Source organism: Macaca nemestrina (assembly GCF_043159975.1).
Source record: "Macaca nemestrina isolate mMacNem1 chromosome 6 unlocalized genomic scaffold, mMacNem.hap1 SUPER_6_unloc_1, whole genome shotgun sequence".
Taxonomy (NCBI): Eukaryota; Metazoa; Chordata; class Mammalia; order Primates; family Cercopithecidae; genus Macaca; species Macaca nemestrina.
This window is the reverse complement of record NW_027257564.1, coordinates 265827-289977: the sequence shown is the minus strand read 5'-3', so window position 1 is coordinate 289977 and position 24151 is coordinate 265827. Positions and strand designations below refer to the sequence as shown.

At 47.4% G+C, this 24151-nt stretch overlaps 1 long non-coding RNA gene across 1 annotated transcript in view; it reads left to right on the top strand.

The window, feature by feature from the left end:
• The window catches only part of LOC139361089 (uncharacterized), a 130665-nt gene that overhangs the window by 92540 nt on the left and 13974 nt on the right, over positions 1-24151 (top strand). The window lies entirely within an intron of this gene.

Below are 24151 nucleotides of genomic sequence, written 5' to 3'. Positions count from 1 at the left end.
TCCCCAGCGTCCGGGGCTCCTGTCCCTGGTGGAGTTGAGAGCCTCCTCTAGTTGTGGCCTCTCCCCTGTCAGCAGCCACTGAGGCCTGAAGGGAGAGGGGGCTGAGGAGAGGAGGAAGGATAGGCCTACTTCTGGAGAGGGCCAGCATCTGCCTGTGCTAGCCTCGTGTGTTACTCCTGCATCCAGGGTGCACGGCCGCGCCTCGTGGTGTAGTGGTTCCCGGGATGCACAGCGCTTTTGTCTGCAGTAACGGCTTTGTCTCCGACCCTTGGAGGCAAGTTACCTTTTTCCCCAGTGAAAAGAGGTAGAAAATCTTACAGAAATGCATTTGCTCTAATGTCTATTTTCCGATAAGACATGGTCGCTTAGGCTAAATCTTTGGGAGGTCAAGGCAGGAGGATCACTTGAGGCCAAGGGGTTCAAGACCAGCCTGGACAACATAGCAAGACTCCATCTGTATAACAGAAAAGTTAGCTGAGTGGGGTGGTGCACGCCTGTGGTCCCTGCTACTCTGGAGGTTGAGGTGGGAAGATCACTTAAGGCTACAGTGAGCTGCGATTGCTCCACTGTACTCCAATCTTGGCACAGAGCCAAGACCCAGTCTCAGAAAGAAAAGTAAAAAAAAAAAAAAAAAAAAAAAAAAAAAATCCAGAAATGTCATTTTCTTTTTAAATCATCCCAAAAGAAAAATCGTTTTTTTCTAAGAATGTAAAGGGAACCTGATACGATTCTTTCCTTGCATTGTTTCTCCTTTTCCAAATATTTACAGTAGTCCATCCACATCGTCTCTCATCTCATTACAAAGCAGCAGGTGTCTTTGAGGTTAGTGGTGTTTCTCTGTGTCGCACCTTGGAGAACAGCCAGCATGAAACCTCTTACCACGATCGTGCACATCGTTTGTAGTCCCAATTAAAATCCTCTCCAGAGACGCCTGTGCTGCTTATTATAGCAGAACTTTGGTTGTGCTGAAATGTGCATTCAGCTAATGGTTTTAAGTTCATATCTGAGATGATGCTGTGTAATTCCTGAAGCGTTATGGGATCAGTAATGATTGAAGATAATTCTGGCTGATGTCATTTAGAGGATATTTTTCACTTCAAGTTAAAGCTTCCTTTGCGATAGTCATTTTGGGATTCATTTAACTATGCGCTTTATTTCATAGCTCAAATTTTCATTAGTCATTTCATAACATAGGATTCTGAAAGCAGATTTGGCAAAATCTTTCTAACAAAATGTTTGCTTATGACGTCCCAAGGAACAGCACTCAGAATTGCTGGTAACTGTGGTACATTTTAAGGCTGATGATAGAAGTCACTTGAACGGCAAAGGGCTGCTTTGTGAGGCAGATGGGGTTTGAACCCCGACCCTCCTGATACACCAGTCCTGACCCTGGCCTTCTCTCCTCTCCACTGGGAGATGAGAAGGGTGCTAGCATCCTCCTCACAGGCTGTCCTGAGAGCCCTGGACTAAGGGCTTGTGTTCCTCTTGCAGGTGGCGCAGATGTGGGGGCTTGACGATATACACACTGCAGGCTGCCAGTGTCGGGGTAATCCAGTGTTATTCATAAATGGGGGATTTGCTTTGCTCCCCTGCAGACCAGGTGCGGTGCTGCTGTTGTAGCAGGTGTGTGGATCCTCTTGGGTGGTCCTCAGGTGGACAAGGAGTCACCGATTCGGATTCCCAGTGTTAGATGTGAGGGGACCATGGACCTCATGTGTTCAGAGGGGAGGAGTAAAAAGTTTTGCTTGTAATTCCAGGACTGTCTATCCCAGGAATGCCAAACCACTGGCTTTCACCTGACGCTGTCGTAGGTGACACGGTATGGAAATGAGGACTCATGTTCCGCATACCTGAGCCCAGTACCCATCTCCCTCCAGGGCCGTGGCCAAGCCCTCCTCATTTCGTTGCGTTGCCAGCCTGGGGATCTGTAAGCCCAGTGAAGTCTCCGGTCTCGGCCTCCCTCCCCGTGGGGACAGGAGGTGGCTTCAGGAGACTGGTGATGAATGCCTGAATGTAGCCGACTTGTGACTGCAGTTCTGTCTAAGGGCCTCCCCGGGTGTTAGATGTCAGTAAATGACACCTGTGTGTGGATCTCATGTGATGAGAGAAACAGTGGGGGAAACCAAAGCTTGTGGAGTCTGCAGGTTCTCGACTTGGGGGTGTGTGTACCTGTGTACTTGGTGAGGGAAGTGATGTCTGGAATGAGTGTGCAGGTGTGTCACGTTTGTGCGTGTGTGGTGAGCGTATTTAGCAGGTGTGGCTGCAGTGAGCATGTTCATGTGTGTTGCATGTATTTGTCGGTGTGTGTGGAGTGTGTACACGCATCATATTTAGTGAGTGTATTTGAGGGTGTGTATGGAGTGCATACATGCGTTTGCGTGTATAGTATTGGGTGAAGGGGTGGCATGTGTGGAGTAAGCATGGACACGTGGGGTTTCTACGTGGTCCTCCCCTGAGCCTGCTCCTGGGCCCTGCTGTCCTGGCAGCTTTACAGTTTGGTCCGTGTTTGATTCCGGAGGATTCTGGAACCAAATTCTGAAGCTGTGATCACAAACTTGCAGCCCTGGAGGACGCTGGCCCGTGGAGCCGGCACGAGAGACTCTGTGCTGGCCTCTCCCTGGGCTGGGCTCTGTCCACAGAAGAGCATGTCTGATGATTGAGCTGTGCGGGTCTGTGGCTCCCCAGCCTCGAATCAGCCCTCGGTTCTGTCCCACCTCTGTTTCTCTTGCTGAGGGGCTCCGGGAAGTGGTGCCTGGGATGGTGTTTTCACCCTGGGGTTGCTTCGCCAGCTGCCCAGGTGCTGGCTGCCTGAGCCCTGCTGCTGTCCTGGGTGGACGGGGCTGTCGCGGGGACATCCCTGAGCACCTGCGGGAAGGCAGGTTTAGGAAGTGCCAGAGGTGAGTGGCTTCCTCCCACATGTGATTTTCTGGAAAGTTCTGGGTCTCATATTTTTCCCTAAGGGAAGTTAGAAACTGAGTTTCTCTTTAGGGGAACGTCTTTGCAGCTTTTGTTGCTTGAATGTTCTCCAAGTGTGGAATACTCGGGGCTGTATGTGTTTGGGAACATCCGTGTCCTGAGCGAATTCAGTAGGGAATGGAGAGAGGCCTCCTGTCAGCTTGGCCTCTGTTTCCAGCTTGTTGAGGGTTGACGGCTGCTGGTATCCCAGGGAGAGTTAAACACTGGGAGGTGTGGGATGGGAACGTTTGCTCTGATAAGGTCAGTGGGAAAGCATCTAAACAAACGTTGCTGTTCTCCGGGCTCCTCGGGTCGAGCGTGTTTTGTGGGGTTGAGGGAAAGCTACCTTTCTTCCTCTTCCTCACCATTTGAAAGGTGTCCAGGACACGTTCCTCTGGAGAGGTGATGCACGTGAGTGGGGGTCAGGTCGTAAGCTCCGAGGTTATTTGGGACCTGTCAACTGATTTCCGGAACACACAGGTTCCTGATTAGCTAAAACATTTCAACACGACGTGATAGCTGGTGGTTGTTTAAAGACTATCACAATTTTCCTGTTACTCTTTAAATGCCTGTTGAATGAGGGAAGATTCACATATTTTTCTTTTCCTGTCTGCATACTTGATATTTTGTTTTTTTGTTTTTTATGTGGGTGTGCAGCTAACAGGAATTAGAAGCAGTCTCAGCCCTGGGGAGACTTCAGGACCGCCTCAGTCAGTGCTGAAGGGAGGCAGGGATTTGGGGGCTACCTCCTCCATAGGATGGACACCAAGGGCCAGAGGTCAGCAATCTCAGTGAGGTCACAAAGACGGGCACACCCAGCACCCTGGCCCATGTGCCTCTCCTTCACCTTTGTCTCTGCTCAAAGCTGCTCTCCTGGGTCATCACGGGTGATCTTTAGGCACGTGCTTGTTTCTTGCAGAAGTGGCATCTGGCTGTGGTCAGTGTGGGCCCTCAGGACTTCCATGTTTTTGGCTCACATCAATATTGGGCAGTGGTGTATGTTTGTTTTGGAGTGGTAGATCCGGTGGATTTTGGCTTTGCCAACTCATTTAATACCTGTTCTCCTAGGCGCGGGGACCCTCTCGTAAGCCGCATGTTCTCCTGGGTTCTGGGACCCTATCTTAAGCTGTGTGTTCTCCTAGGCGCTGGGACCCTATCGTAAACTGCATGTGAGGGATCTCGGAGGTGCTCCTTATGAGGATCCGCTGCCTGACCTGAGATGGAACAGTTGCAATTCAAAACCACCCCCCAGAAAAATTGTCTTCCATGAAACCCATCCCTGGTGCCAAAAAGGCTGGGGGACAGCTGGCCTAACAGGTGCTAAGATGTCAGTAGATTTTTGGACTTGGGCCTCAGTTGAAGAGGATTAGATTTTGAAAGGTGGGGTTTGAAGGCTTCTAAAGGGCATGTTTTCATCTCCAGTGGGGCCTGGCCAGAACTGGGTAGAACTGACCCAGAAGCTGACAACTAGTCAGGCTGGCTCACTGCCTGTGTCCTGTGTGTGCAGCCTTGCTGTTCATTCAATTGTCTGGTGTTGTGGATTCCATCCACAGCCTCAGAGTAGTGGAACCCATTACTTCAAGGCTGACCTTATTTAACTTTATCAAAAAGACATGAAAATCATTTAGTATAAATCTTCCAGATACCTGTATCCTTTCTTTTCCCAGAGGCTTTTAAGTATTGCAACTTAAAAATCTTCAAAAATATCTTTAAAGGGAAACCTCTAAGTACATTTTTGATGAGCACCCTTGACAGCTTTAATATGTGAAGTAAATTCCCTTGACTTTTGTATTCCTAGGAACTCGTTCATGTTTGCAGAAGACTTTGTATTTTGTCAACAGTGACCACTGTTCAGTGACCATCATACCTGCCGTGTCTCATTTAGAAAGTTGGATGTGGATGTATTCACTTTTCAGACGCACAAACACATGGGCTGTTTGTTTTTGGTTTTGATTTTTTTGGGTTCCCCCCCCCCCGCCCAGCTGAATTCAAGAAAGGGAAACAAGGAGACAGAGTAAGTCCCCGAAAGCGTCTAAGTGGCTGGGTGGGGGATCCTACTATGGTGTTGGATTGTGTTCTGCCAGACATCGCTCCTCGAAAAGCTGACCCTGAAAGGGCTAGCAGTGCCCTCACCCTGGGACATTCGTCTGTCTCACCAGAAAATGAAGAATCTGCCAGAGTACTGTGAGTCAAATTCAGTCAGAACTCGATTAACTAAGAGGCTTTGTCTCAAAGGCCAAAACATGAGGACACATTTTTAATTTTTAAGGAGTGCTTCATTGTGAGTCAGTTCTGACGTGTACTCCATTAGGAAACCTCTGAACTTCCACGGTCAGGCCCAGAACTCTGAGGGAAAGTGGTTGTGCCCTTCCCACTGTTTTTGTCACTAGCTGTATTGATTTCCTTAAAACCCTTTTTATATGAGTTCTATTATAGTTTGAAAAAAATTCACTTAGGTAGAACTGGAAGTGTTTCCGCAGTATTAATACTCATGACCCGTTCTGGGTCTCGGTATATGTGTACTCTATAAATGTACATGTGTGTATGTGGTGTACACATACTACGTGTATTTCCACTGTGCATGTATTTACAATGTATAGGTATGTACACTACCTTTGTGTCCTACACACGTGCATGCTGTAGGCATGCATGTACATGTGTATATGTGTGTATCTATGGTCACTTTGGTTATATGCACACTACTTGGACACCTATCTGTTCTGCATGTGTACATACATGCATGTATTTAATGCCATATACATGGCTGTGTACGTACACCATGTGGGTATGTGCACATTATTTCTGCAGATGTATATATACTTATGTGCACACAAGCATGCATGTACACTATGCACACTGAAGAAACTTCTGGATATGTACACACTAATACATATACATGCTGCATATGTATGTACACTGTTGCATATGTGTATACGCTTTATACGTTAGTGTACTGATGTACGTTGTATACATGTGCATATGTGTACACTGCGCATGTGTATGCATGCTGTAGTGCACCTACGTACATTGGATAAGAGTGTATGCTATTGGCCGGGCGCGGTGGCTCACGCCTGTAATCCCAGCACTTTGGGAGGCCGAGACGGGCGGATCACGAGGTCAGGAGATCGAGACCATCCTGGCTAACACGGTGAAACCCCGTCTCTACTAAAAAAATACAAAAAACTAGCCGGGCGAGGTGGCAGGCGCCTATAGTCCCAGCTACTTGGGAGGCTGAGGCAGGAGAATGGCGTGAACCCGGGAGGCGGAGCTTGCAGTGAGCTGAGATCCGGCCACCGCACTCCAGCCTGGATGACAGAGCGAGACTCCGTCTCAAAAAAAAAAAAAAAAAAAAAAAAAAGTGTATGCTATACGCACGTGTATACATATAGCAAATAGCATACCTATGTACATACGGATGTGCATGTGTATGCCATATGCATGTACATACAGGTTATAGTATACCTGTGTACGCTGTATGCATACAGATGGGTGTACGTGCTATGCATGCGCATACGTGTTAGCATACCTATGTACATTTGCTATATGGATGTGTGTATGCTCTATGCTTTTACACACGTAGTGAACTTGTTTGTACACTATATTTGGATGTGTGTACACTCTATGCATGGACACCACATGGATCTGGATGTGTGTGCACTCTGTACGCATGTAGTGCACTTATGTACACTCCACGTATTCGGATGTGTGTACGCTCTATGCAGGTACACGTGTTACAGTGTACCATATACGTACACTATGTGGATGTAAATGTGTGTGCGCTCTATGGCACCAGGAATAGGGCTCCCGCAGGGATCCAAGAACACACCATCTCGCTGGCACCGGAGAGTGTAGGATGAAAACAGTTGTTTGTTGCAACCTAGTTGAAATTTGGCAGGTTGCTATATCCTTTGCAACGATTTAGGAATAGTCACTTCATTGATGTGTGTGTTCCTGAAATCATAAACAGCTCTGTGAGGTGTGTCTCATCCCCAGACGAGAGAGGGAACTGAAACAACAATGACTCGGTCACTTAAGTGAGGTAGAACTAACAGAGCAGCTGTCTAGCTTTCTGTATTATAACTTTGTCAGCAGCTCAATGAGAAATCGGCACTCATCAGGAAATGTGTCCACTTTCTACTGTTCTTTATTCGTGGCGTATTTACTGCCTCGTGTTATTCCTCACGATGTAGCAAAATCTCTCCTAGAGTTGTGAATATAAACAGTTCATGACAAATGTAGTATCTTCTTTGTTAACATTGAAAATAATATGTAAGTTCATCTTCAGATACTGTTTGGAAGGATGAGAAAGAAGATGTTTAGGACGAAAGAATAGAGAGCTTTCAAGTACACAGGGAAAATAAGGACTTTGTGCAAAATATTTCCAAATTTGGAATTTGAGAATACTAAATCTCACATCTAAGATCGTAGGTAGTTTTTTGGGGGGGGTTTTAAAATTAGTACTTGGTTTTCCATGCCTTTGGGAATTTCACTCCTGATGGAGGATTGCAAGAATAACCTGATTTTTCAGAACAGAAGGGCAGTCTGTCTCAAAGGTAAATTCCAGGTTCTACCATAGAGAAATAGAAATTGCTGTCAACTTTCTGTAAGGTTCTTCAGTTCTTTCCTCTTCTGTGGTTAAAAAACCATCTCTGGGTTTAGTCTCAGCCAAGTTCCTCTTATGAGGTTGCCTTACATTTCGCACAGCTGTTGAGAGTCTTCATCATTCGTAGTTAACTCGTCAAAAGTAAACTTTGTACTAGTTAGATCTGAGCACCTTGAAGGCAGGGCTTTGTTTTATATTTTTAATAAGCAGCAGGGTGATGGCAGGGCTGGGGCCCTTCATCCCATCATGCGTTCCTCTGAGCTTTCGGAGTTCTCACTGCGTGCCGAGTGTGGTGTTGGCTGTGTAGCGTTTAAACAGGAATATGAGGCTCTGCGACTTGGGACGCTCTTACCACCTTCATAGAGAGCTTGGTGACAGCTTAGCATGACAGCTTACACACCTGTTGTGTATACTTTATTACGGCCCCACAGAAAGGGTATTGATTTAAACGTGACTAATTTCTCGTGTTTCTTTTTGCCTTTATTCCTAGTTACAGTCCTGATACTTTTTCTTCCTTTAAAATCTTGCTAATCGCTGGTGAATTAGTGATAAACTATATTTATGTGTTCTCTAAATCTAGCGATTTAATTGGAGGTCATTCTTCTTGTACCATGTGTCAGTGCTGTGTCAGGAAGGCTCAGTTTTACGTTGTCAAAGGATTAACTAGAGCAGGATGCAGTCTTACTGGAACTTGCTCATTTATGAAATATAGGCACTTTATTTTTTGTTATACTCGAGGTGTGCTCAAATGTAAATATTTTGAGCTGTGTTAGAAGGATATACAAGATTGTAATGAAGAAATCAACAACTTGATCAAGTACCAGCTAATGAACTTTATGTTTGAAGTATATGGAACATGGACCTTGGCAATCAGTTTTCATCTTGACCTTTTATTTTTTTTACTAGAATCTTGATCTGTCACACAGGCTGGAAGGGTGGAGCACAGTAGTACGATGTCCGTTCACTGCAACCTCTACTTCCCAGGTTCAGGTGATTCTTATGCCTGAGCCCTCCTAGTAGCTGGGGTTACAGGGTGTGTGCCACCATGTCTGGATAATTTATTTTTAGTAGAGACGGGGTTTTGTCATGTTGGCCAAGCTGGTCTGCAACTCCTGATCTCAAGTGATCCACCCACCTCAGCTTCCCAAAGTGATGGGATTACAGGTCTGAACCACCATCCCTGGCCTGATCTTCTGTTCTAATATTGGTTATTCAGTCTCGATGATAGCACCTGGTTGTATTAACTTGTTGTAGAAAGCAAAATTGCAATGAATCTGGTTGTGTATGTACGTGCTGACTTAGCGTTCATGGCAGCACTGTGAGGTGGGCATTGTTCCTGAAGGAAGGATGGATGGGCAAGTCGGGGCTTAGATAAGGGACTTGTGGGCAGTCACTGTTATCCCATGGCTGAGATCAGGCCTGTCTGTCGCCTGTACCCTGAACTCTTAACACACGAACGAGCAACTGTCAAGAGTCGGTGCTCGAGTGTGATGTGGCCTGTGGTGTGTGCCTCTCAGCCTTGCTTTGGCTCGGGGTAACGGCAACAGCTCCGTCCCTCATGCGGCTGCCTGGGAGTCCCAGGAGAACCCACTGATACCGTTTATAAATGCCAGACATCGAACGTTCTCCTTGGTACCAGCACATCTGGAATCGGACAGTGCAGTTAGATTCTCGGCCAACAAACCTGTACAGGAGTGTGTGAACTCTGCATTTGCTTCTCTCGGACAAAGGTGAATTCCTGGTCACTAGTGGATGACAACAGGTGTGGCCTCAGGAGCAGCACGGAGACAGGCACCCGGGTGCAGGAAGAGCATCTGCAAGAGGGGTTGGGGAACATGACAGATGCACGTGCGAGTTTAGCTGTTACCGTGGCGGGTGGGGGGTGGGTGAGACCAGATTTTCTCATTGTTGTCCCTTTCTGAAAAGGGCCCTGAATTGACTTCTCTGTGGCTCCTCGCGCCTCCTTGTCAGGTTGGAGGAGACTGCTCCCCTGGCTCAGGCCCTGCTTGCGGCGAGACGGAAGCTCCTGTTGCTTGCCCTGCCCTCCCTGTGACGTCCTCTGTGCTGTTGTCCGGGAACAGTTCTGCCAAGCAAGCTTGGACTCTGCTCCCTTCTGCTCTTGGATTTCATGTCTGGAAGGCTTGTGTTCTTTCCTGATTTTTGATGATGCTGAGCTATGTTTTTGCAAGGATCACACGTGCCCATACAGGGAGAAGCTCCTTTGCAACTTTAGCATCTTGACGCTCTCAAGCAGAGCTTGCTATCGAAGTTGACAGCCTCCTGTGTTTTTGTTTTGGCAGAAACTGAATTTCAGTCCTAGGACAGCTTCAGCACACTTGATCCTAGCTCTTCTCTCTCACTGCTCCCCTCGTGTGTGGCAGAAATCATATGCCCTGAAGTTTACCAGTCCCTTCATTTGAAAATCAGTTAATGTATGCGATCCTCATGAGAATTTTACTTTTTATAAAAGCAATCGCAAAGAGTGGGTTTTGTGAAACCAGTGTTTTATGTGTATATTAATTGCACTCACAATAAGCTTTGTCTTCTAAATATTTCATGTTTCAGATTAGCACTGGAATCATGCCCTGGAGTAGTTTTGCTTTTCCGCTTTTATTTTTGGCTAAGGTAAAGTTGAGAACATTATGATATTAGGTGTAGTGACCCCTTTTAGCTTCTTCTATGTCTGTTTTCCTTTAAGCCAGAAGCAGCAGACGGATACCCGTTTGTGAGCACCTGGCATCTCCCGGGCCTTTCCTGGGTCTTCCCTCCGCTGTCTCATGGACAGAGCAGTCACTCGTGGAAGGTGAACCTGAGAATCTGTGCGTGGAATTAAGTAAATGTCATAGCTCTCTTCTGTGACGAACTGAATCACATTAGGCCCAGTAAATTGTAACAGCAGGTTTTGCACATACAAAGCATTGAACACCAGGACAGGTAACCAGGCTGTGACGCTTCTGGTCCTGCACAAGACCTCCGGTATCACAGCACATTTAACATATTGGCTGCATTGAGTGTTTGAAAACGTTGTGTATGTGTCATGTCCGTGATTTTCGAGGGCCTGGAAAAACACCTCTGTGGTTATAGCAATCTTGATCGTTGGGAGCTTAAGGTTAGTACTGGGGCAGACTGTGTTTTAAAGAATCAAGGTCTCTCGAGTATGTTTCAGTTTTCCCATGAAGAAGAAAGATGTTAGCTGTTCTTTCCTGGACTGTGGCTATCAGAGTGCCCCACCACAGTCACTCACACGTTTACTTCATTTCCATTTAACCGGGCTGGGCTTGGGCCAGAGTACTTCGGTTGTCAAATGTCATATGAGGCTGAGGAATTGTCTTCTGCTTCATCGTTGGCATATGGAAATACTGTTTTTCTTTTTTTTTTTTTTGAGACGGAGTCTCACTCTGTCGCCCAGGCTGGAGTGCAGTGGCACGATCTCGGCTCACTGCAAGCTCCGCCTCCCGGGTTCACGCCATTCTCCTGCCTCAGCCTCCCGAGTAGCTGGGACTACAGGCGCCTGCCGCCTCACCTGGCTAGTTTTTTGTATTTTTTAGCAGAGACAGGGTTTCACCGGGTTAGCCAGGATGGTCTGGATCTCCTGACCTCGTGATCAGCCCGTCTCGGCCTCCCAAAGTGCTGGGATTACAGGCTTGAGCCACCGCGCCCGGCCTGGAAATACAGTTTTTCAAAGTATACTCTACTTTCTCATTTGTGTTTATATAAAATAATGGAATGGTTATTTTAACTGTGCAGTTTCCTATGCTTGCTTATTTAATTGCGGAAAGATAATGGCTTTATTTTGCTAAAATCTGTGCTAGGAATTGTGCAAAATCTTTGTGAAATGCCCATTTTACTAGCTTAAGTTATAGATCTTTGTATAGAAAAGAAAAAGCCTATTGCTACAAGGAGCATTGTCTTTATCGATGCAAAAAGCTTTAGGCTTATTGGCCGTGTAGTCAGTAAAGTGCATCAGAATGTGGAGAAAATTGAGAAAAGCATTGAAGTTTTAAAATCTGCTATGCAGTTTTCTTCAACTCCCTTGCAAGGTACTTAATTTGAATAAAAGACAGAATAAAGTGTTCCCATTGAGGAAAGGGGTAAGAGGACTGTTCAGAATGTGTTCTGAATCTGAGCAGTCCTGCCACGCTCGTCTGTGATGTGGTGGTGTCCATGGTATCACTTTTACAGAACTTTAAGAATGCTGCTTCTGTGAATAAAATACATTTATTCTTAGCATTTCAGTTTTGAGTTTTGAGAAGTGTAAACGTGTTAATGTTTTCTTTCCCTTACAGAATTTGCTTGTTTTTTTTTTTTTTTTTTAAATGCCTACAAGACTCTGAAGCACATTAATCACTTAAAAAGAAAAGAAAAATAAAAAAGGGCCTGGCGTGATGGCTCACGTCTGTAATCCCAGCGCTTTGGGAGGCCGAGGCGGGTGGATTGCTTAAGCCTGGGAGCTTGAGACCCAGGGAACCGGCCTGGGCAACCTGGTGAAATCCCGCCTCTACTGAAAACACACAAATTACTGGGCGTGATGACTGCACACCTGTAGTCCCGGCTACTCCAGAGGCTGAAGAGAATCGCTTGAGCCTGGGAGGTGGACCTTGCAGTGAGTGGAGATCACGCCCTTGCTGTCAAGCCTTGTTGACAGAGTTTGGACCCTGCCTGATAAACAGCAACGTTCATAACGTATGGGTGAACTACCCGGCTGCTCTGTCTAGAGTAGAATAAATCCAATTACGTTTTTGTCTTTTATTAGCATTGAAATTTTCTTAATCATCCCTTTGTTTTCATTACATTGTAGCAATATATTGCTGCTTAGAGTCTGGAACAAGTAGGCTTCTCTGGATCAGGTTCTTACTGGATTGCTAAAACTTAGAATGATTTTTCCCCTCCTTGGATGTGACTTATAGAACTTTGCCTTTTGGGGTGATGTGTTGCATTTGATAGCGGACACAGGAACGCCCAAAGAATTCACTTACGGGGCTAAAATGTACATACTTTGTAGTGTTTCCCTCCTAGAATGAAAACAGTACCTCTCATTTGGGGGTCGATGATGCTACTTGCTGAAAACATTTTAAATTTTATTTATTTTAATTTTTTGAGACAGAGTCTTGCTCTGTCGCTCAGGCTGGAGTGCAGTGGCACGATCTCGGCTCACTGCAAACTCCACCTCCCAGCTTCACGCCATTCTCCTGCCTCAGCCTCCCGAGTAGCTGGGACTACAGGTGCCCACTACCACACCTGGCTAAATTTTTTATTTTTGGTAGAGACGGGGGTTTCACCGTGTTAGCCAGAATGGTCTCGATCTCCTGACCTGTTGATCCACCTACCTCGTCCTCCCAAAGTGCTGGGATTGCAAGCGTGAGCCGCCGCACCCGGCCGAAAACATGTTTCTTTACTGCCTCAGTCCTCAGTTGGGTAGTCTGTTCTTTGTAGAACATTCAGGGAGCGGGGACATCTTGAGTCTTGAAAGGCGCTCTCTGTGAGATGGGAATCTTCCGGCTGCGTATTTAGGGAATCCTGCCGGTTGTCATTTACTGGAGAGCGCAGTTTCCTGGCTGCCCTGGTCTTTGAGGGGAGGGAGACTGAGGGGTCATTTTCCCACCTGGAATAATGTGTTTATTAAACCTGGCTTGTGTATCATTTGGATCTTTTTATGAAGGAAAAGCCACATCTGTGACTTTAAGATGAGTGGAAGTCATGTTAAAATATATATATATATATATATAAAATATATATATATATATATATTCTGGCTACTATGGAGAAGTTTTGTCCTTGTGACCTGTGAATACAGTCACAGGAGAGCAGAATGTTCACGGTGTAGGTGCTTACAATGTACATGCAGAGTCACGTTCTTCACTAGTATTACGTTAAAAAGTGACAAATAAGAGAAAAATATTTTGGTCATTACAACCTCGGTAAGAAGCTGGCAGCACTCTTGTTTTTGGAGGGGTGTGAAGGGAATATTAAGAAAGTGTCATCAACATTAGACTCGCCCACTCTGCAAATCCTGTGCCAGCTGGAGTGAGGACCCCGTGATGGAAAGATGCACCCCTCTTCACGGAAGGAGTTGAATCTTTGTAGCGCTCAGGACGCATGGTTCATCTCCATAATAAAGGCAGAGTGTGAAACGCCGTGGAGGCTGAGAGAAGCGATGTGGTTAGCAAGTATGAGTGAGACGTTTGGGGCTTGTTAGCACCTGGCGTGTGTGCAGCAAGCTTTGCTATCTGCACATGTGTGATCCTTAGAACACTGGCGTCTGGAGCCGTGGGGGCTGTTGAGGGCCCCAGCTCCCAGCGGGATGAGGAGTTCCCTGTTTACCACCAGGATAACCGTGATTTTGAAGGCTGTCACTCAATCCCAAGTCCTGGAAGGGTCTCCTTTCAGAGAGGAAAACACCCCTAGAGCCTAGGGCAGAATTCAGTGATTTTTCTTATAATGCTGCTTAGATTTCGCAAACATGAAACCAACAACATATTTCAGGATGCTTATGGTTCTTTTGTAACCATGGAAACAAAGTAATTTGCAGTCGATGGACAGTTTGCGGAAGCTGAACTGCCTACATCATGAGCACGGCGCTCTCCCTACCGCCCTGGGCCTTGCTCCGGTTTGCTGGGGAGGCTTGGCAGGGCCTCTTGGCTGGGATACCTCTCTCATGTCCCATGTTGCTACCCCTGGTCACAGCCATACTGCTGGGCACCTGCGCCGTGAGGACAGAGTGGACACGGCGCTGCGGGGCAGCAGTTGGTCAGGAGGTGGCATCCACATGGTCCGAAACAGGTTTCTGTTCATTAAGAGAATGATCATTGCAATAGAAACAGAGTGAAAGAAAATTCTACTGACCTGAGAATGTGTCAGCTGAGTTGGATGGGGAAGTACAGTGAGGAAGGTGAGGGCTGAAAGGAAATGAGGGAGGGAGAGGAAAGGAGAGAAGGGAAGGGAAAGGGGGAGGGCAGATGGGAGTGAAGAGGGAGATGGAGGAGGAAGAAGAGAGAGGGCGGTGGGCAGGAGCCTGGGAAATGTGTCCCAGAGCCGGTTCCTGACCGTCGTGGGTGCGTCAGAGCTGATCTTCCAGGAAAGATGGCCTGGGAGGGCTGACCCTTAGGAAGTGAGGGCCGGGGGGATCTGATTTTTTGGCCCTCAGCGGGGCTGATGTTGACCTGAGATACAGTTGATGGTTTTCCTGAAGAGGTCGTCTGCACAGCCACCATTTGCTGCCAGGTTGGAGAGACAAGTGCTCCTCCCCATGGGTTCTTTCTATTTTGTGAATTTTTCCAAGTTTACCTGAGCAGCCTGTCAGTGGAAATGTCGGGGATTACTAACATGTCTCCATCCTACAGAGCAGTCGACCAGCTTCCAATCCTGTAGTTGTTGGGGGCACCATTCCGGTCCTGTCAGTTCCAGCCCAGCGTGGAAGCCGCAGCCGGAGGCGCTGGGAAACCTGCGGGGCTTTCACTGCCGGGGTTCTGATGGGAGTCGTGCGCTGGAAGAAAGATGTCCTTAGGGCAGAGCCTGGCGAGGAGGGGGTGCTGCTGTTGCAGCAGTATATGGAATTTCAAATGACAAATGAAACAAGCTTTTAATTATGACCAGAGCCCTATGCTCTGCGTTTCTTCAAATGGAAATGTTGTGCTGAAATGAATTTGCTGTTAATCGGTTGCCTCATGCAAGACGCAAGACGGAGGGCTGGGAGCAAAGTAGAATGTGGACTTATCTACAAAGCTTCCTCCTCTCAGACTATAATCAGTTGGATGGTGCTACACAGGAATATGAGAATTCATGTGAGAAAGGTGATGGGTGCAGACCTGTGTGACAGGCAGGTGTGTGGGGAGGTTTCAGAGAAGCTTTTGGCTGAAGTGGTGTCAGGTGCAGGTGCAGGTGCTGAAGTGTGATGTCTGTCTGGATGGAAGAGCACACGCCTCTGGGCTGCGGGAAACAGATAAAGGAGGAGGTGGGCAGACGTGAGTCGTGTCTTAGGAATGGTAGCAATTCAGGCAGACCCAGGATCAGGCTCCCACGGGGGAGGAGTGGATATCAGGACCCAGGGAGCGTGGGGTGGGGGTCATACCCAGGCCTCTGGGGGTCTTGTTCTTGTGTCAGCAGGGCCCTGTGCTTGCCCTCCTTAAAACTTTCCTGATCCATAAAACGGGCACGACAAAATTCACCTTGTGACACTGAAGCTTAAATGAGATGATGTACATGGTGTCTTCCTTCCCTTCCTGACACATCCTAGACTCACAGCTATGGTATCAGCGACAGACTGGATGGAATGTTGGAGCCGCTTTGCGCCTGGTGAAGCCAAATGGATTTGTGCAGTGCTGGCGACTGTCTCTGAAAGCCTTTGGTCATGGCAGTGGCAGCCTGGAGTGGCTCTTGGCATACTTGAGTCTGTGGAGTGCAAAGTTGACTGGAGCTCCGAGGCCATTGATACTATCCAGGGGTGAGCTGATGAGGCCCTAAAACATGGGGGAAGGCCGAGAGGACTTGGCTGCCAGAAGCATTGTAGATTTCTGGCTTCGAGAACTTGCTGACTTATGGTCATAGGAAGGTAAACCCAGATGGCTCCAAAATTGTAAGTCCAGAAGAAAGGTGGGAGGGTACAATTGCTGACTAGGTCATGGTTGCCCTGTCCCTTTGTTTCTGGCCATCGTTTCTCCTCCCTCCCCCTGCCTTTGTGGGCTGGAGGGCCTGAGTCTGCACAGCGGTCTATTTTCATGATGACAATGGCCGATTATTACCCTGTAGTAAGAAGTCTCTCCATTTTATTTGGCAGCAGTAGTTAAATAAATTTAAGGAGTGATGGTGTAGTAGTATTTGTTTTGTTTGTGCTTTTTTTTTTTTAGTGTCATTTAACTGAATGTTATTTCCAATTTCACTGATCACTTTGAGAGGCCAAGACACGCTTTGATTTGTTATTTTGTGTTTGAGCTAGTTTATTGCCTCACAGGAATGCCAAGTATTCTGTTGTCACACATCATTAAGTATCTCAAATTGTGTTACTATAATACTTAGCTGAATTACCTCCCTTATTTTGGCTTTTAAAAATCTAAAATCTGTGTGAAACACAGGATGGTGCATCTCCATTGAGGGTTGTTGAGAAGTGTGACTTTTCCTGGCATGCTTGAAAATCAGTGACATTATTCTATAGAAACACTTTGTAACTGACAGCAAAGCTAGAAGCTCCTGTAAAGGGCAGAGTAGGCAACGTGTTATGCTTTGAGGGCCACAGAAGTCTCTGCATATATTTCTTTTGTGAAAACTTCAAAGTGTAAAAATCACTTCTGGTTCCCTGGCCAAGGCTCTGTCGGGGATCATGGTTTGCAGACCCTTGACAGCAGCTTAGCTGAAAGCTGGTCTCCCATTCGGTGAGCAGGAGCCTACCTCATTGCTTCAGCCAGAAAGATGCTGCCCTCATGCTGGAATTTACTTCAAACAAACTTGAAAGCTCTGGCACCGCTGCTCATTTCCATACTGTTGCAGGCTACCTAAAATACGGAGGATGCCTTGGCGTTTTGATTTTGTTACTCCTCTTGAAGGGCTCTGAGATGGCTCATCGCGAGTTAGACATTTGCAGAAATGATCAAGCAGAGCTGCAGTCATGTGGCAGATCAAGTGAAGTTTTTTCTGAAAGCTTGTTACAGGCTTAAATTTCTGGTCCCGTTCCATCCACTGATCTTGTATGATATGATTGGTTTCTTTTTACACCCATTTGGGTCTGTGAAGCGTCTCCCCACCGTGGTAGAACTTTAGCTCTGATTTCATGCGTGAGTCGGTATCCTCACTCCTCTTCTGTGAGGAGAAAGCGCTGTAGCTTCTGCGTGGTTTCCGGCCCCTCCCTGCACGCGGATGGATTGGGAGGTATTTGTGGTGTGTGAAATTGCTACCCCCAGAGGGTCCTTGTTCACTCCCCTGGACCAGACTCTTCCCTACTCCCATGGACTGCACTCCTCCCTCCTGGTTCATTCCCTGGACCACATTCCTGCCTCCTCCTTCCTGGCTCACTCCCCTGGACCACACTCCTCCCTCCTGGTTCACTCCCTGGACCACACTCCTCCCTCCTGGTTCACTCCCTGGGCCGAACTCCTGCCTCCTGGTTCACTCGCTGGGCTGAACTCCACCCTCCTTCCTCCTGGTTCACTCTCCTGTGTCCCCACGCCTCTCTCCTGGTTCACTGCCCTGGGCCCCCACGCCTCCTTGCTGGTTCACTGCCCTGGGCCCCCACGCCTCCCTGCTGGTTCACTGTCCTGGGCCCCCATGCCTCCCTCCTTGTTCACTCCCCTGAGCCCCCACTTCTCCCTCATAGTTCACTCCCCTGGGTCCCCACTCCTCCCTCTTGGGGTCGTGTTAGTTTCTGCTGTGCTTGTGCCAGCACGTTAAGGCTGAGTGGCAGCTCCAGGGCTATGGCTGCTCACGCAGCTGTGGCATGAGTGCAGAGAACTGCGGGGATGCAGCTGCCCTTGCTGTGATGCTTCGAGTGTCACAGTCGGTATGGGAAACTAGGTGGGATGTGGATGTCCCAGGAAGGGACAGGAGCCTCCCCTCAGCCTCTGTCAAACAGTTCTCAGCCAGGCATGGTGGCTCATGCCTGTAATCCCAGCCCTTTGGGAGGCCAGGGTGGGGGGATCACCTGAGGTCAGGAGTTGGAGACCAGCTTGTCCAATGTGGTAATTTTTGACACATTAAGGATTAAGAAAAATGACTCTCACTCGTTTGCCTTGCTTTTTAATTGATGATTGGTGTAGCCCAGTAGTCTGAACTTGTTAAGCAACCATTCTTACTGAAAGACTAATGTTTAAAAGTCTCTTCCTCTGGACACGTCTTTGGCTGCTGTAATCAAATGCAATGTAATCAAATGCAATGTAATCAGCACTGGTTAATGGCTTTCTTTGTTTGACTAGCAAATGCTCCTCAGAAACTTCGGTTTCTTGTTATTTTCATTTATAATTATGTTTTAAGCCTTCTAATTTTTCTAGCTTTCCTGCGAGTTGGGAATAATTGTGATGGGTGCTTAGTTTGGGATGTTGACCTATACTCTATGCCATTGTGTGAACACTGATTTCTCCCTTTCTCATGAAGACTGATTTCACCTAGTTTGGTAAATTCTATTAATTTTAAGGAAGGGGGTGGAATGCAACTGCTGTTAGGAGGCTTTTTTAAGGATCGGGGAAATGTTGCCATGATTATTACCGTTACAGAAGGAACATAAAAATACGTGCTGCCTTCAGTCATGATGAATATGTAAGTCCGCGTCTGGGACTGCAGAAAACGGCAGCCCCAAATCTTAAAATCGTGTGGATGCACCAAGCCCATCTGCAGGGCACTGTGGAGCAGCCTGCATTAGCCGAAGTTGGCCCACAAGCCCTGAGGGATGGTGTCTGAGTTATGATAAGGCTCTGACTTGGGATTAAACAGATCTCCAAATACTGTGATATTCTAAACAAAGACACGATACTGCCCAGGGAGCCCAGTGGGCACCTGTAGGCAGTGTAGATGAGAAAAGGTTCCAAAGAAGATTCCTGCAGCTCAGCTAGGAGGATTCCATAAGGCAGTAGACACATCACTGTTCACATGGGAGTGTTGAGCTATATTCATTCCTTTTAAGCAGCCAGGCTTGTGTGTGTTTTTAGGGGCACTCACATAGCGCCCCTTCCACCCTCACTGCCGCTTGTGCCTGTTTGATGTTGCGGATTTCTGTGTTAAGTGTGTCCACTCTCCAAATGTATCTCTGTCTCTAGAATATTTTAGAGTAGACTATTTATTGTTTGAACGCTTGCTTTTAGTGAGGAAGAAATCTTTAAAACGGGCCATACAGACCCTGCTATAAATGTTGAATAATGGAATGTGTAATGTTTAACACGTAGTGTTTAAAGTAGAAGACAGTTTAATTTAGAAATCCTGTTGGAATGCCAACTTAAATTACCACCATCCGTATGCATATGGAAAAGAATGAGAGAGAATGTACAGAATTGGAATTTTGTCTATTTTGTAGAGATTCTGTAATGTATCAGGTACAAGCCTCACTTCATGATTTAAATGCATGATCCTGAAATTACAAAACTTGACAAAAACATGCCTTTGAATAGTGAACCTTTATCCTCCTTGAAATAGTGATTCATTCACTAAAATGTCCACCTGCAACTTTGTCAAACACATTTGTTGCATTAGTTCTCAAGTGAGCTCAGTTTTCCAGACAGGCAGATTATTACTGTTTAAAGTTTGTCCTGATGATGTTGGTGAACAGGGAAAATCCTATGATGTGGATCCTCTGTATGTGTTAAATATCAGATGCGGCCTGCCCAACCCTCTGCCTGTAACTGGGAAGCTTGACTGTCGGGATCATTGTAGAGAACCTTGAGGAAAGCAAAACAAAAAGCCTCTGGAGTAGCCAAAGATGTAGCTGATTTCATGCAGTAAAACTTACACATTTTTCTTTAAAATGTATCCTTCGGAACCTCAGTTTGCTGATTATTTTAGAATCACTGTAGTCTGCTGACAGCAGTCGTGGGAACAGGTGCATGGCCCGGCAGGTGCAGGAGGGTCTCAGAGTGGAGCCGCACACCTGACACTGAAGGAGGGGCTGGAGCCATCACGCTCGTGACTCGTGCAGATGGCCTTGGCTGACCTCCAGAAGAGAAAACGTCAGTATCCAAGGAGGAAAAAGTCTATTAATTTCATGAGTGTTTCCCTTCACAATGGCTACAACCCTGAGTTTGTGGCACCTGCTGTCTCTGGAATGAGGAGTCTTCCCTTCCTGGCAGAAAAGCTCTAGATGGGAACAGGAGCTGTGGTTGCTGGATTGAAGAGGTTTCCTTCTTGGGGAGGTGGCCTTCGAGCCTGACATGAAGGAAGCTGTGACTGGCGGGAAAGGGCCTTGGGGACAGTGTATTTACCAGGAGGGTCAGTGACTGAGAACCATCCTGTTCCGAGTGTTGCCATCTGGTTCTAGAGTAAACTTGGGGAGAAACAACAGCCAAAAGCCTCGAGGAATATTCTGTGATGTTGATCACGTTTGGTAGATTTGTTGCTGAGACTCTGAAATGAGAAGCCCGGGAGGTGCAGGTCTATCAGGCCGTGGGACGTGGGAGAGCTGCTGCTTCAGGGGTTGGAGTCCCCGTGCCAGAGGCTCAGTCCTGCAGAGACTTCTGCACAGTGGGCAACTGCTGCCTCTGGTTGATTGTGAGTCCCCCAGATGAATACCCATGAAAGGTACCATGTCAGTAAAGAGTCAAACTCTGTGAAGCATTTGGAGATTTATTCTGAGCCAAATGAGTTACCATGGCCCTTGATATTACCCTCAGGAGATCCTACGAACGTATTCCCGAGGTGGTCAGAGCCCAGACTGGTTTTATAGCTTTTAGGGAGACATGAGACAATCGATCAAATAAATGTAAGATGTACATGGGTTTGGTCTGGAAAGGTGGGACAACTGGAAGCAGGGGTGTCCAGGTCATAGGTAGATTGGAAAATTTCCTGATTGACAGTTGGTTAAGAGAGTTGTCAGATAAGGGGTTGTGGAGACCAAGGCTTTATCATGTGGAGGAAATCCTCCAGGTAGCTTCGGAGAGAATAGATTGTAAATGTTTCCCATCAGACTAAACGTCTAAGTTCTGTCTAATTCCAGAAGGGAGGTAGGGTGATGAGGCAAGTCCGACCCCCCAGCGATCATGGCCTGGACTAGTTTTTCAGATTAGCTTTGGAATGCCCTTGTCAAAAGCCGAGGCTGTTCAGATGGCCAAAGTGGCTTCGAATTCTAATGTTTTTACAACCAGAAAGTGATTGTGTTTTTTTCTGTGGATGACAGCCAGTGTGGTAATTAATATTTTGTTAGCAGATTAATTTGGAAGTCTGTGTTTTCAAGTATGTTAATTATTAAATCATCAACAAACAGAGAAGGGCTTACTTTGAAACCAGCCTGAGACTCAAGAGGCTCATCAAAGAAAACGATGGACTTGGGAGAACTGATTCACGTGTTTACTGCGCCAAGTTTCAGGCATTATGAGAAGTCTGTGCTGATACATTGTGACTTGAGAACTTAAATCTTGATGGACTCTTAAGAGTGAGGCTTTTTCTTTTTCTTTTTCTTTTAAACGGTCAGCGTTTCTGTCTCCTGTGTTTTGTCTTCCAGCTGCGGAGCACTTTAGGTTTGTGTTCACGTGGCGTTGTTCCCTGAACCACCGGGTTTGTGGCTCCGCGGTCCTGTCCGCCTTGATCGCGTCTTCCCCGCCCCGTGGGTTTTATCCTGAGGACGGTTCTCCACTGTGTGGAGTGGAGGATCAGTGGACAATGGCTTTACCGACTCATTTTCTATGTAGCTCCCAGTTTCTCAAAATCATAATTGTCTTGGATTCCCTGTGAAACTGGGAGTCAGGCCTTGGGCACAGTGCTGGGTGGCCTTGGGTGCAGTACTGGGGCAGGAGGGAGAGATGAGAATAGGAAGGACGGGTTTGTCAGGGGAAGGAACCCTTTGCCGCATTCCTGTGTCTGTTTTAGGTTAAAGATGAATGGCCGGGTGGTGGATGTCTCCCCTGCTGTGGCTGGACCTCGCTGTGCTGAACCCTGAGCAGGGGCCCCAGCAGCTGCCTCCTGCCAGGCCGGGGCCACAGGGCTGGGCTGCTGCCTCTAGGGTGGGTTGCGAGGGCTCGTGCCAAGTTGCAAGGGTCTGCACCGCTCCTGTGTGACCTGAGGGGCATGGGGGAAGCTGGTCTGTGCTCCTTACCTGGGAGAAGTTGAGTTCACCTGGGCCAGAGCCTCTGGGGAGGTATTAAGGCAGAGGCCTGGAATTCCTGCTTTCCCCAGACAGCAAGAAAGCTCAGCATTGCACCTGCTCTGAGATGCCCTCAGCAGCCATATATAGTTGACTTGAACATGAGGGAAGGTGCCAATTAACCCGGCTCTGTGGAGAGCTTTGAGGAGTCCAGGCCCTGGGCCCCGGGCTTTTTAATATGTTCCTTCCTGAACAAAAAACAACAAAAGATCCCTGTGGCTGATGCCGACTGCATGGGGTCGGACATGCCGAGCTTGCGTGGGGCTTGCCCCTGAGTTTCCTTGGTGCTCCTCCCAGCCCCCACGGACACCAGCCTTTCCAGGCCGAGGCTTGTCCTGTTTAGACCCTCGTTGGTGGGGTCTGTGGTCCTGGATCGAGGGCCCAAGCACTTCTTTCATGATTATAAATGACTCACCAGAGACGCACGGCTGCCCCCAAACATCTCATGAGCATGAGATACAGCCAGTGTCGCCGCCGCAAGCCCATAATTCTAGTGGAAAGAGGAAATTTTACTTTTAATGTGCTCGTGTGACTCAGATGCAAATATTTAATTCCCGTTAAACTTTCAAGAGCTTGAGAACCTCTGAGATTCCTTGAAAGTTGTTCCTTTGCCCCACGACTAACTCTCCTGTGGAAGTTTCTCTCAGAGCCTGTTTCTTTCTCTAGCAAAGTAAATGATGCCTTCCTCACGGGGCTTGACACACGCTCAGTACTCAGATGCTGTCTGGTCTTTATTATAGTTAGTATTTGGGGAACAGCATGGCTGGTAAGAAAATGCGTTATCTTTACAATTTATAGAATGTCACACAAGGCAAGCGTGAAACCGGGACTCTACCCTAATCTGAAGGTGCTGGTGCTTAGTCTTCTGAAGCATTTTGTTGTAACTCTGGCGTGTGTCAGCCAAGTCATATGATGGCACCGCATGCATGGTGCCAGCTCAGTTACCTTGGAACCGGGAGCCTGAGGCTGCCAGGGAGCAACTCTCCTACCTCCAGCCTTTGGCGGTTTCTCTCTCTCCTTCCCTGTGTCCCTCCCTATCCCCCACTCCTCCTTTCCACTCCTGCTCCCCTCCCTACCCCCCTCACTTACTCTACAACAGAGGTCCAGACTTTGACAAATCCCAGCTGGGCCTATTTATCACTGGGCTGGGAAACCAGAGGGAAAGGGGCCCAGTTACTACAAAAATAGAGAATTGAAATAGAATGTGAACTACTTTTGCGTATTTTTTATTTTAATCTGAATATGAAAGGCAAGTATCAGCATAAAAAGGGTGCTAACTGCGCCACACAGCTCCAAGTCTGCCTTGTTGGGGCTCCGTGGGTTCCCACGCCCTGGCCTTCTCTATGAGTGTCTGGACACGCCGTGGCTGCGAAAGGAGCATTCAGTTATGGTCCTTTGAATGTTGCAGAGTCATGTTTAATAAAAATCTTCACGTTTACCCACAGCCAAGTCTTGATTTAATAACAGGTACTGCAGGTCTCTGGGTGGGCCTGAGCCTCTGTTTTAGAAGCAGCCGCACCATCCGAGGGGCAGGTCCGTGTGGGCTGGCAGGCGGCCTGGTCCTTGGAGCACAGGGTGGACCTGACCCAGTCCTGGCAGTGGGGGGCCTTGCAGTTCTAGAATGTAGTGATGCAACCTGTGGCATAAATAAAAAGCCTCATGTGCCCCCATGAGAAGCTGGGGCTTCCCCTCAGTAGTGTGGTGTGCTGTGTTTGTGATCGTGCAGATGTAAAAGGGTGAGGGAGATGTCTAAAAACTAGGCTCCCAAAGACAGCCCTTCATGTCGGGTGCTTTCATGTGTGTATGTACACCTGTTTGACGAGTGTACA